The sequence below is a fragment of the Oncorhynchus mykiss genome, chromosome 18 (assembly GCF_013265735.2).
Source record: "Oncorhynchus mykiss isolate Arlee chromosome 18, USDA_OmykA_1.1, whole genome shotgun sequence".
NCBI classification, from domain to species: domain Eukaryota; kingdom Metazoa; phylum Chordata; class Actinopteri; order Salmoniformes; family Salmonidae; genus Oncorhynchus; species Oncorhynchus mykiss.
This window is the reverse complement of record NC_048582.1, coordinates 55,481,327-55,495,374: the sequence shown is the minus strand read 5'-3', so window position 1 is coordinate 55,495,374 and position 14,048 is coordinate 55,481,327.

Genomic DNA, 14,048 nt, shown 5'->3' with positions numbered 1-14,048 from the left:
ATCTTTTCATGCCTTTTCATTCTTGACATACACAGGGTACTGTATTTTAATTACCTCTGAACAGCGGGAGGTAGCTTCTAAAGCCTGTCCATTTGGTTGGAGTAGACTGTTTGACTCTCCTGCCATTGTTGGGCTAAAGGGCTTTCACACCTCTCACTTGCTAATTGAAGTTGTATCATGCTTGGCAGCCTTAATTTAGCATTCAGTCCTTATAAAGTAATGTAATGTATTTTTCTTCTTGGCTTTTGGAAATGAAATATAGCTTCAGACTAAACATTGCTCACTCAGTTCCAGGTTGGATGGTGTTTTCAGGTTTCTGTTGTTTGCCAGAGAATTTGCTGTATAGCATTGGAATAATAATTTTTGATAGTTGCAAGGCCTTCCAGGTGATTCTGTAATTCCGTCCAAAATCAGGTTGAAGGTTTTGAGTTTTGATTTGGAGTGAAGGTTATGTTGTAGAGGGTAGCATCCTGTATATGTTCCTGACAAAAAAATCCAAGTTGATCTAACTCTAAATCTATCTTTTTTTAAGAAAATGCTGAAAAATGCAGGAGCTCATCTGACCTGATGACCTGATCTCTCTCTCTCTAGAATGGTCTCTCTCTCTCTAACAGGCTCTCTCTCATTGTCTCTTTCTCTCTCTAGAATGAGGGGATGTGGATGGTGCGCCATTTGAATAAGGCTTTGGTTGTAGCAAGCGACTTTGTAATTACAGGAATTGATTATAGAGCGGGGGGGGGGGGGGTTGTGCAGTACAATGGAAGTACATCTCAAACTCACACTTCGACACACAAACCCTGCAGACACAGCAAAATGCTGCTCCACCTCAACTCAACCCAACCTAACCACCCCCACCACATCAAAGAAGCTGGAACCCTCCCCATGTAATTGGAAGGAATGAATTGGAGGAATAGTCCAAATGAGCACATGGGGTGATTAGGAACCTGAGTTATTGAAGTTAATTGAAAATTATAATGTGTCATATAAAACCATAGGGTAAAGCTGCAGTGAAAATCATGACATAAATGCAAACAATATACCATCTAAATTTCGATACACACAAACACACACCGCAGACACAATGGGCGTACATAATTTGCACAGTGTACTGCAGACGCTATAGCAATTACACTGCAAAAGGCTGCTCTAACTCCCCATATTGAAGCCTAATACTATCAGATATGAAGGGAAGACCCAGACTGTGCTGAAGTAATAATGTTTATTGCAATAACAGGAGCAGACAAACGACAGGTCAAGGCAGGCAGGAGTCGATAATCCAGAGTAGCAGCAAAGGTACCGGGTACCAGGCAGGCTCAGGGGCAGGGTAAGCAGAGGTCGGAAATCCAGAGGGGGGCAAGGAACAGGTCAGCAGGCAGGCTCAGGGTCAGGGGCAGGTTTCAGGCAGAGTGGTCAGGCAGGCGGGCTCAGAGTCAGGACAGGCAAGGGTCAAAACCAGGAGGGCGATAAAAAGAGAGACTGGAAAAAGAAATAGCTGAGACACAAAAACGCTGGTTGACTTGACAAACAAGACGAACTGGCACAGACAGACAGAAAACACAGGTATAAATACCCAGGGGATAAGTGGGGGGGACGAGTGACAGCTGGAGGGGGTGGAGACAAGTGCAAAGACAGGTGAAACAGATCATGGTGTGACAAATACAGTACATTAACTTATATTTTTTAATACATAAGCCCATATTTGAAATAAATATATCTAAATACGTTTATTAATCATTTATGCCCATATATTTCACATATAATTGTTATATATATATATATATATATATATATATATATATATATATATACTTGTCTGTTTCTAAATATGTTTAAATATTATTTACAAATATGTAAATATATGTACATGTTTTTATTATCCATATGTAATAGTATACATTTGACATACATGTGCTATTCATATATTTACATGTATTTGTTTCAAATATGTTTAACTATATGCATGATTATTTATGGTCAATATATTTATAAATGAATAAATCAGTGTATATTTGTATATATGAGAAATACATAGTTCATAATATATGATGATATATGTGCACTAATGTTTTTGAAATGCATGTAAAATGCAAAAGAGAAAAGGCGCACAAAGCAAAATGTATGTTTCCCTTTGTCAGCTCAGAAAGTCACTGGAAGGTTGAATTTGAAAAACAAAATATAATGTAGAAATTACATTGTGCACCTATCTGTATTTGAAAATAGGGTCTTTTAACAAGTTGAGAGAAAATCCACACAAGGAAATGATAATAATAATAGTAACAACAATACAGGTTATTTTTATATAGCACTCTTCAAAGACCCAAAGTCTCTTTTCTAAACAATGTAAGAGTCAAAATAAAATAACATGAGACGAAACAACAACATGAGTAAAGAGAGGAGTGAGCTCAGGGATAACAAAGAGTGTGATGTACCAGTGTATGGGGAGGGTAAAGTTGTTTTTTATTTTTTTATTTCACCTTTATTTAATCGGCTCTATGGGCTATGCATCAAAGTAGCCTATTTTGCATTGATAACCAAATATAATCTCAGTGAATGTTCAAACAATAAACCAAATAACAATGTAGCCTTAATAGAATCTCCCCAAAATGTATTTTGTTGAGTAATTGCTAACTATTGCTGCATGGTAAAAAAAACTGGTTGTCAAGCGCCTTTTCTCTTTGATATGATGACATTCTATTTTTAGCTGAAAAATTGAAGCAGCATATGAAATTGGGATGATGTTGTAGGTTACACTGGCAAATAGGCAATAACAATATTTGCTAGGGTTAATAATAATTTATAAATCATTAATTCAAATGGAGGAGTTGTGGAAAGCTAAAAAGGCTAGCTTGCTTTGCACGGGGCGCCCGCACAAAAATATTTGGAATGGTGACATTAGCATTTTCACTTTTGGATAAATAGCGTGCCCAATTTAAACTTCCTGCTACTCATGCCAAGAATATAAGATATGCATATCATTAGTATATTTGGATAGAAAACACTCTGAAGTTTCTAAAACTGTTTGAATCATATCTGTGAGTATAACAGAACTTATGTAGCAGGCAAAAACCCGAGGACTAAGCGTTCAGATTTTTGTTTTGAGGTCTCTGTCTGTTCAGTGATTTCTCATTGGGAAACAATATTTCTTAGGCACTTGTTTTCCGCTTCCACTGGATGTCACCAGTCTTTGGAATTTGGTTGAGGTTATTCCTTTGTGCAATGAAGAAGTACGGCCATCTAGGAAATGGGTAACACTGTTGAGAGTTGCGCAAGAATTGAAAAGTAGAGTTTAAAAATACATATTACAAAAGTAGTTTGAAATGTTTTGGCAAAGTTTACAGGCAACTTTTGAGATATTTTGTAGTGACGTTGCGTGATTTGGAAGCTGTTTTTTTCTGGATCAAACGCGCCAAAAAAATGGACATTTCGGATATATATGGACGGAATTAATCGAACAAAAGGACCAATTGTGATGTTTATGGGACATATTGGAGTGCCAACAAAAGAAGCTTGTCAAAGGTAAAGCATGTTTTATATTTTATTTATTTGTTTTGTGTAGCGCCTGCATGGCTGAAATATGCTACTCTCTTTGTTTACTGTTGTGCTATCATCAGATAATAGCTTCCAATGCTTTTGCCGAAAAGCCTTTTTAAAATATGACATGTTGGCTGGATTCACAACGAGTGTAGCTTTAATTTAGTATCTTACATGTGTGATTTAATGAAAGTTAGATTTTTTATATCATTTTATTTGAATTTGCCGCGCTGCATTTTCCCTGACTTTTGGCCAAGTGGGACGCAAGCGTCCCCTATACCATAAGAAGTTAATGATATCATGTCACTGTTTGGGACTGTGGGTCAATTAACCTTGTCGGAGTGGGCAACCTGATTCTAGTTTGTGAGATAGGCAGGCTACGGCCTGGGCAGGTCTCCCACTCAGAAGTACGAGATGGGGAGGGGAGCGGGGGTAGGTTGACCTCAGGTCTCCCTACTGGAAGCCTGGGGTAGGGGGCGCGGGGGATTCTATGAAATAGTGCACCTCTAACTTTGTACAGAACTAATGCAATTAGTAAAATCAGTCACTACGAGATGCAACCAAATAAGCCACAATTTATTCATAATCCTGTGAATAAATAGTTTCACAGACATATTGTTGCATTTTTTCTGGTTTGTGCGAAATCGTTAAGAATAATATGAAACCAGTCTGCACACCACCAACGTGAATTGGTTTGGTCTTGACTCTTGGCTGACAGTGTTTTGTAATGGGTAATGTATTGATGCTCCAGTGCCAAATCAACACAAATTTGTTTCTATTTGTCTTTGTTACTTATTTTTGATATTTATGAGTCTTATTATAATTTTAAATGTTATGATTACATATTTGTGTTGTTCCAAATGTCTATATAAAAATTACAGTTAGTGCAGAATGGTGCTTTTTTTGTGTTGGCGCGCTGAAGGGGTGGTTCGCTCAGGGAGCCATACAAGCTAGAAGCGTCACTGGTCACATAGATCTATGCACGGGAAGCACAAAGCAAGCGTACCCCTTTCCTGCAATCAATTGGGTGGAATGTTATTGTTATGTTATTTGTTCTAATTTAACAAATAACTTCTTATGGCTGCAGGGGCAGTATTGAGTAGCTTGGATGAAAGGTGCCCAGAGGTGCCCAGAGTAAACGGCCTGCTCCCCAGTCTCAGTTGCTAATATATGCATATTATTATTAGTATTGGATAGAAAACACTCTGGAGTTTCTAAAACTGTTTGAATGATGTCTGTGAGTATAACATAACTCATATGGCAGGCAAAAACCTGAGAATAAATCCAAACAGGAAGTGAGAAATCTGAGGTTGGTCGATTTTCAACTCAGGCCCTATTGAATACACAGTGGGATTTAAATGAAGTTGAACTTCCTATGGCTTCCACTAGATGTCAACCATCTTTAGAAACTTGAATGAGGCTTCTACTGTGTTGTGGGACTGAATAAGAGCTGAAAAAGTCAGGTTACTGGCAGAGAGTCATTTCCTGGTCACACGCATTTTACATGATATTGCCCTGCGTTCCGTTGCTCCTCTAGACACAAAGGATTTCTCCGGTTGGAATTTCATTGAAGATTTATGATAAAAACATCCTAAAGATTGATTCTGTACTTAGTTTGAAATGTTTCTTTGACCTGTAATATAAGTTTTTGTCCGAAGTCATGCACGAGCGTTTCGATATGTGTACCTAACGCTAACAAAGTAGCTACTTGGACATAAATAACGGACATTATCGAACAAATCAAGCATTTATTTTGGAACTGCGATTCCTGGGAGGGCGTTTTGATGAAGATCATCAAAGGTAAGGAAATATTTATAATGTGATTTCTGGTTTCTGTTCCAACATTGCGGTTAATTCGATTATTTTTCTGATGTCCGTCTCAGATTATTGCATGGTTTGCTTATTCCGTAAAGTTTTTTGAAATCTGACACAGTGGTTGCATTAAGGAGAGGTATATCTATAATTCCATGTGTTTAACTTGTATTATCATCTACATTTATGATGAGAATTTATGTTGAATCGATGTGGCTATGAAAAATTGCTGGATGTTTTTGGAACTAGTGAACGTAACGCGCCAATGTAAACTCAGATTATTTTACATAAATATGAACTTTATGAAACAAAACATACATGTATTGTGTAACATGAAGTCCTATGAGTGTCATCTGATGAAGATCATCAAAGGTTAGTGCTGAATTCAATCTCTATTTGTGCTTTTTGTAACTCCTCTCTTTGGCAGGAAAAATGGCTGTGTTTTTCTGTGACTTGGTGGTGACCAAACATAATCCAGGCTTTCACTGTAAAGCCTATTTGAAATCGGACACTGTGGTGGGATTAATAACACAATTACCTTTAAAACAATATAAGATACATGTATGTTTGAGGAATTTTAATTATGAGATTTCTGCTGTTTTTAATTTGGCGCCCTGCACTTTCACTGGCTGTTGTCAAATCATCCCGCTAACGGGATTGCTGCCCTAAGAAATTTTTAATAAACACATTTTTTTATGGCGAACATCCGGTGTGTCTATGCAAAATGGTTTTGTTATTATTCAGTCTTCTGTGATGTATATCAAGTGTAAAATTGGGACGCAAACTAAAAATGGAATACATTTCAACTCTATATCTGACATGGTACAGGTGTCTTCTTTTTTTTCTACAATAAATAACCATGTGTGTGTGGTTTAAACTTTTGCTTCAAAGTACTGTAGATTTGTTTACGACTGATGACACCCTGATTTATCCCACTGCATTAAAGGTTAACCTGTTGGATCTCTAGGGGCGCTATTTCATTTTTGGATAAAAAACGTTCCCGTTTTAAGCGCGATATTTTGTCACGAAAAGATGCTCGACTATGCATATCATTCTACAGGTGAAACCAAGATGAAACGTCAAACAGGAAATGAGCAGAATTTCTGAAGCTCTGTTTTCTAATGTCTCCTTATATGGCTGTGAATGCGACAGGAATAAGCTTAGACCTTCTGCCGTTTCCCCAAGATGTCGGCAGCATTGTGACGCATTTGTAGGCATATCATTGGAAGATTGACCATAAGAGACTACATTTTCCAAGTGTCCGCCTGGTGTCCTGCGTCGAAATTGGTGCGCAAAGCCAGCTGCAAGTTTTTTTCCATTTGATTGAGAGGAGAAACCATGCTTCCACGAACGATATATCATCGAAGAGATATGTGAAAAACACCTTGAGGATTGATTCTAAACCACGTTTGCCATGTTTTCAGTCAATATTATGGAGTTAATTTGGAAAAAAGTTCGCGTTTTGAGGACTGAATTTTCTGGGTTTTTTTGTAGCCAAATGTGATGTACAAAACGGAGCTATTTCTAATACACAAAGAATCTTTTTGGAAAAAACTGAGCATTTGCTATCTAACTGAGAGTCTCCTCATTGAAAACATCCAAAGTTCTTCAAAGGTAAATAATTTTATTTTAAGGATTTTATGTTTTTGTTGAAATGTTGCGTGCTGGATGCTAACGCTAATGCTAACGCTAAATGCTACGCTAGCTAGCTACTTTTACACAAATTATTGTTTTCCTATGGTTGAGAAGCGTATTTTGAAAATCTGAGATGACAGTGTTGTTTACAAAAGGCTAAGCTTGAGAGATGACATATTTATTTCATTTCATTTGAGATTTTCATGAATAGTTAACGTTGCGTTATGGTAATGAGCTTGAGGCTGTAGTCACGATCCCGGATCCGGGTTGGGGAGATCAGAGAGGTTAATGTTAATGGGAATTATCTGTTAAATTCTTGAGTGTAGGATTTTTGTTTTTGGATAAAAAAACTTACCCACTTGAAACGGCCTATTTCTCAGGCCCAGAAATTAGAATATGCATATAATTGTCAGATTAGGATAGAAAACTCTCTAAAGTTTCCAGAACTGTCAAAATATTGTCTGTGAGTATAATAGCACTGATATTGCAGGTGAAAACCTGAGGAAAATCAAACCAGGAAGTGGCTTCTATTTTGAAAGCTCCATGTTCCATAGCCTGCCTTCAATCCATTTAAAGGGATATCAACCAGATTCCTTTTCCTATCGCTTCCTCAAGGTGTCAACAGTCTTTAGATATAGTTTCAGGCTTTCATTTTGAAAAATGAGGGAGAAAGATAATATTGCGTCATTGTATAGCTGGGTGTTCGCATGAGTTTTGCTTGCGCAACAGAGTGGGGCAGCCATTGTCTCTCCCTCTCCTATTGAAAAAGCGACAGTCCCGGCTGATATATTATCGATTATATATTTTAAAAACAACCTGAGGATTGATTATAAAAAATGTTTGACATGTTTCTGGGGACATTACGGATAATATTTGGAATTTTCGTCTGCGATGTCGTGACCGCTCGAGCCTGTGGATTTCTGAACATAATGCGCCAAATAAATGGAGGTATTTTGGATATAAAAATAATCTTTATGGAACAAAAGGAACATTTATTGTGTAACTGGGAGTCTCATGAGTGCAAACATCCCGAAAATCATCAAAGGAAAGCGATTTCATCGATTGGTCACGAAAGTCAGAAAAGCTGACACGCCAGGTGGATTAACAACAAGCTAAACTATGTTTTGCTATATTGCACTTGTGATTTCATGAAAATTAAATATGTTTAGTAATTTAATTTGAATTTGGCGCTCTACAATTCAGCGGGTGTTGATGGAAATGATACCGCTAACGGGATGGGTGCGTCAAGAAGTTAATTGAATGATTAGAATATTCCACCCTGAAACCATATAATTGTATGGAATTGATTAGAATGTATAAAAATATAATCAATAAATGTGTAGTTCTAGTCAGAATTGGGGTAATACAATATAGCTAATGTTTATGTCTTTATAGTGTCTTAAAAACTGACTGTCTGAGCAGAATTCGGTGCCAACCTTGGATAGGGGCCACTGAGAGATTTGGGAAAGACAGGGAGAGATTCTCACCGTCCCTAATCTTTGTCGGCTGGGTAGCAGGACCGTGTGTGCATACCTACTGTTTGTGTGCAAATGTGTGCGCGTATGTTAGTGTGAATGTGGGTGCGTATGTTAGTGTGAATGTGGGTGCGTGAGAAGCCAGCATAAAATTAATTGTTTTGTACAACAGACCAGCACTCCCGTAAATACACTTTCTGACGTAGCTGGGCCTCCGTCTGATTCATTTCAACCAGTTTCTTACAAATTCTGGGCTTCAGGCTGAGTAGTTCATTGAATTGGGTTTATGAACATTGAGAACATAATTCTCGCATCAGTTAACAGTTACAAATCACCTCTATCTATTAGGTATACATTTCCCATCTGTCTCAGAGCTTTATTTGTTAAATATCCTTCGCATGGGGGGACACAGGTATATGTGTGTGGGGGTAGGGTGTGTGTGTGTGTGTGTGTGTGTGTGTGTGTGTGTGTGTGTACACATATGTATTTTTGCATGTGAGACTGGTTACATGCACCCGTCCATGTTTATGTTAGTGTTTCTGTGTGTGTGTGTTCATGTTTAAATTCAGTCCTCACCTAGCAGTAAACCGCAGGGTAGAAGACAGACAATAAATACTGCCATTAAAACAGTGTTTTAGCCTGCCTGTCTGTAATGAAGATAGAAGGAGTTTTCTTCTGGAAGAAACAGGTCCATTGGAGTTTTGAGTACAAACATCATTCAGTAGGTAGCTGGACAGGGGGGTAACTGATGGATAGAGAGTTGTTGTGATTAGCCGGACGACGCTGGGCCAATTGTGCGCCACCCTGTGGAATTCCCAATCACGGATGGTTGTGAAACAGCCCGGGATAGAACCAGGGTCTGTAGTGACGCCTCTAGCACTGCGATGCAGTGCCTTGGACCAGTGCGCCGACAACATCACACAAACATCAACTACGTCAGACCTGCTCAGACCCACTAGCACAACCCCCATCTCCAACGCCTGAATCACTTTCCACTAAACTGCCTGAAACGGCACCTTTTTTGTTTCTCTTTGTAACCGCACTTTCAATATTTAAATAATAAATAGATTTTTGTATTTTGTTAATGATTGCGGATTGATTGATTTCCAAGTTTTTAGTATACGTTTTTTCAAGATGAGTGATTAGAAGAGAATTGTCCAAACCATCGGGTATCTCACAACCCTTAATGCCATTTCTTGAAATATGCAGACAGATGGATTCAAATTTGACTTTGTAATACTTCTGCTTTCCAGCTCTGCCCACAACTAACAAACTTTATAGAATTCCCAGAAAGTATGGATTATTGAGTCATTATTAGTTTTAAACGTGACTCTGCCGTTGTATAGTTGAATTTGTGAATTTTGTCTCTTTTATAATAATTCTATACATTAGCTTGTTTAAGCGTACATTTTCATCTGTGTGTGTTTGTGTGTGGTGTGTTTTCATTTGTCAGCCTATGCGTGTGAGAGTATATGCGTACATTTGACATCCTACTGGGGATTTTGGTGTGTGTTTGTGTGTACGTGCATGTCTAAATGAATGCTTATCATGTTGTTTGAGTTTTACATTTTTATTTTTTACTTCACTTTTATTTAACCATGTAGGCCAGTTGAGAACAAGTTCACATTTACAACTGCGACCTGGCCAAGATAAACAAAGTGACAAAAACAACAGTTACACATGGGATAAACAAATGTACAGTCAAAAACACAATAGAAAAATCTATGTACAGTGTGTGGAAATGTAGTAAAGTTAGGGAGGTAAGGCCATAGTGGTGAAATAATTACAATTTAGCATTAACACTGGAGTGATAGATGTGCAGAGGATGATGTGCAAGTAGAGATACTGGGGCGCAAAGGAGCAAAAACATAAATAACAATATGGGAATGAGGTAGTTGGGTGTGCTCTTTACAGATGGACCTTGTACAGGTACAGTGATTGGTAAGCTGCTCTGACAGCTGATGCTTAAAGTTAGTGAGGGAGATATAAGTCTCCAGCTTCAGTGATTTTTGCAATTTGTTCCAGTCATTGGCAGCAGAGAACTGGAAGGAAAGGCGGCCAAAGGGGGATATGGCTTTGGGGGTGATCAGTGAAATATACCTGCTGGAGTGCCTGCTATGTGTGGATGTTGCTATGGAGACCAGTGAGCTGAGATATGGTGGGGCTTTACCTAGCAAAGATTCCAATAACACAGGATGAGATGTTACTATCTTTTGTGCAAGCACTTCCAAGAGTTAATGAACAGTGAGCCTGGTGAAATTTGGGGAGCGCATCGTCAGTAGTGTACCTTTGGTTCCTAGGGTGTTTCGGCCTTTCACACTATACACCCTCCCCAAAGGCGGCCAGCGACAGGGTGATCAATCCTACGCTTGCGTCCCATTCCCAATTAGTCATAGGAGTTGCCTTGTTGATGATAGCCAACATCCCATGGGACTATGCATGGCAGGGGCATCCTCCTCCCTGAGTCAAGCATTGTTGGCCGCATACCTCCTGGCCCTCTCACTTCGGGTCCCAGCTGGGGTCTTTCCTCTTCATCCAGAGCCACTGACTGATTTATTTGGCGCGTTTGATCCAGAGAAACACCGGTTCCAACTTGCGCAACGTCACTCCAAAATATCTCAAAAGTTACTTGTAAACTTTTCCAAAACATTTCAAACTACTTTTGTAATACAACTTTAGGTATTTTCTAAAGTAAATAATCAATAAAATTGAAGACGGATGATCTGTGTTCAATACAGGAAGGAAACAAACTGACGCTACCTTTCTGGTCACGCGCCTCTATCTAACAGTACACTTGAAGTGACCCTCGTTTTGAACAGGGCTACTTCTTCATTACACAAAGAAAAACCTCAACCAATTTCTAAAGACTGGTGACTTCCAGTGGAAGCAGTAGGAACTGCAAGAAGGTCCTTCAGAAATCTGGATTCCCAATGAAATCCCATTAAAAAGAGAGTGACCTCAAAAAAAAAACAGTTTTTTCCTCAGGGTTTCGCCTGCTACATAAGTTCTGTTATACTCACAGACATGAGTCAAACAGTTTTAGAAACGTCAGAGTGTTTTATATCCAAATCTACTAATAATATGCATATCTTATCTTCTGGGGATGAGTAGTAGGCAGTTGAATTTGGGATTTAAAATATTGCCCTCTGTCACCAAGAAGTTAACATGCATGAAACCAAGGCTTTTACGGTTACAGAAGTCAACAAATGAGAGCGCCTGGGGAATAGATGTGATGCTGGGGGCTACAGGGCCTGGATTAACCAGACATCACCAGAGGAATAGAGGAGGCGTAGGATAAGGGTACGGCTAAAGGTTATAAGAACCGGTTGTCTAGTGCGTTGGGAACAGAGAATAAAAGGGGCAGATTTCTGGGCATGGTAGAATAGATTCAGGGCAGTGCCAGCTCTGCGATCCAGACCTCTGGTGCATCTCCACGGCCCAGTATATCCTGTGCCAGCTCCATGCACCAGGTCTCAAGTGCGTCTCTCCAGCCCGGTGCGTCCTGTGCCAGCTCTAAGCACCCAGCCTCCAGTGGTGATCCATGGCCCAATGCCTCCAGTGGTGAACCATGGCCCAAAGCCTCCAATGATGATTCATGGCACGAAGCCTCCAGTGAGGATCCATGGCACGAAGCCTCCAGTGATGATCCATGGCCTGGATCGTCCAGTGATGATCCATGGCCCGAAGCCTCCAGTGATGATCCACGGCCCGAAGCCTCCAGTAATGATCCACGGACCAAAGCCTCCATTGATGATCCATGGCCCGGAGCCTGCAGTGATGATACATGGCATAAAGCCTGCAGTGATGATCCATGGCACAAAGCCTCCAGTGACGAACCGCGGTCTGGAGTCTCCAGCAACGGTCTGCAGTCCGGAGTCTCTAGCGACAGTCTGCAGTCCAGAGTCTACAGCGACGGTCTGCAGTCTAGAGCCTCCAGCGGGGTTCCCATTCCAGAGCCGCCCTTTGGGGGGGGGGGGGGGGGTACTGTCACGCCCTGACCTTAGCGAGCCTTTTTTATTCTCCATTTGGTTAGGTCAGGGTGTGACTTGGGTTAGCAAATCTATGTTTCTATTTCTTTGTTGGACTAGTATGGTTCCCAATCCGAGGCATCTGTTTATTGTTGTCTCTGATTGGGGATCATACTTAGGCAGCCTGTTTTCCAACTGAGTTTGTGGGATCTTGTTTTTGTACAGTTACTGTGTAGCCTGCAGAATGTTACATTCGTTTATCTTTTGCCGTTTTTTTGGTGTTCATCACAATAAAAAAGATGTACGCTTACCAAGCTGCACCTTGGTCTCATTCCAACAACGGACGTAACAATTTAATTTGCTTTTTCAATGTAAACATATGTTTCCCATGCCAATAAAGCCCCTTTAATTGATTTGAATTGAGATGGAGCGATGAGCAACCATAAGGAGTAGGGGAGATAAGGATGGAAAGAGAGAGAGATGAGCAACCATAAGGAGCAGGGAAGTTAAGGAGATAAGGATGGAGAGATCAAGAGAAAGATAGAGAAAGGAGTTCCTTCTCTCTTCACAGTAGGGGGAGATAAAGTCAGTAAGCAGGGCTGGAAGGTGGGAGGAGAGGGTGAGGGGAAGGGGATGGTGAGGAGGGGTGAGGAAGATGGTGAGGAGGAGGGGGTGGAGAGGGGGAGGAGGAGTGGGAGGGGAGGAGGACGGGGAGGAGATTTCCTAACCACAATTAAATCTCTCTTTACAATAAGAGAAAAGGGGAACTGCAGATGAGGAGCGCAGGAGAGACATAAACAGGGCTATAATCCTCAACCCCATATTGATAGCAAAATGGGGCCATAATCCTCATCCCCATATTTATAGGAAGATGGGGCCATAATCCTCACACCCATATTGATAGGAAGATAGGGCCATAATCCTCACCCCCATATTTATACGAAGATGGGCCCATAATCCTCACCCCCATATTGATAGCAAAATGGGGCCATAATCCTCACACCCATATTGATAGCAAGATGGGGCTATAATCCTCACCCCCATATTGATAGCAAGATGAGGCCATAATCCTCTCCCCCATATTGATAGCAAGATGGGGCTGTAAGTATCACCCCAAAAAATCTTGAGAAAAAAATGTATTAACATTTTAGTACACTTGACACAACTAAATTAAAGCAAGCAATTGAATAGGTGGTTCCTGGTCCTATCAGGGTTACAGCAGCAGCAATTCTTTACATCACAGAGCCAAATACAAGTCCGACGTTTTTATTGTTCTCACTGGCTGCAGTTAGAAGTTCAGCAAAGACACCGATCCAGGATAAGTTTGCCTTCCTTGAAAACCTGTCCTTAAAGCTGGAATCCATAGCGGTGAAACTGCCAATTCCATTTGCAATATTACTACGACAAAGAAATTATTTCAAACAGTTGTTTTCCCTCTACATCATTGAACAGCAGAGTATGTACTATAGTGGAATGAATGGAAACATCTACAGCACACACACATACAAAGACAGACACACAGACTAGTCTCGCACTGCACCCTCTTCGCTGGACACACACAAATTGAGCCATTTCAAGCAGCATGAAATGTGTCTCGGTGTGCAATACCTTGCACTTGGGATAATAA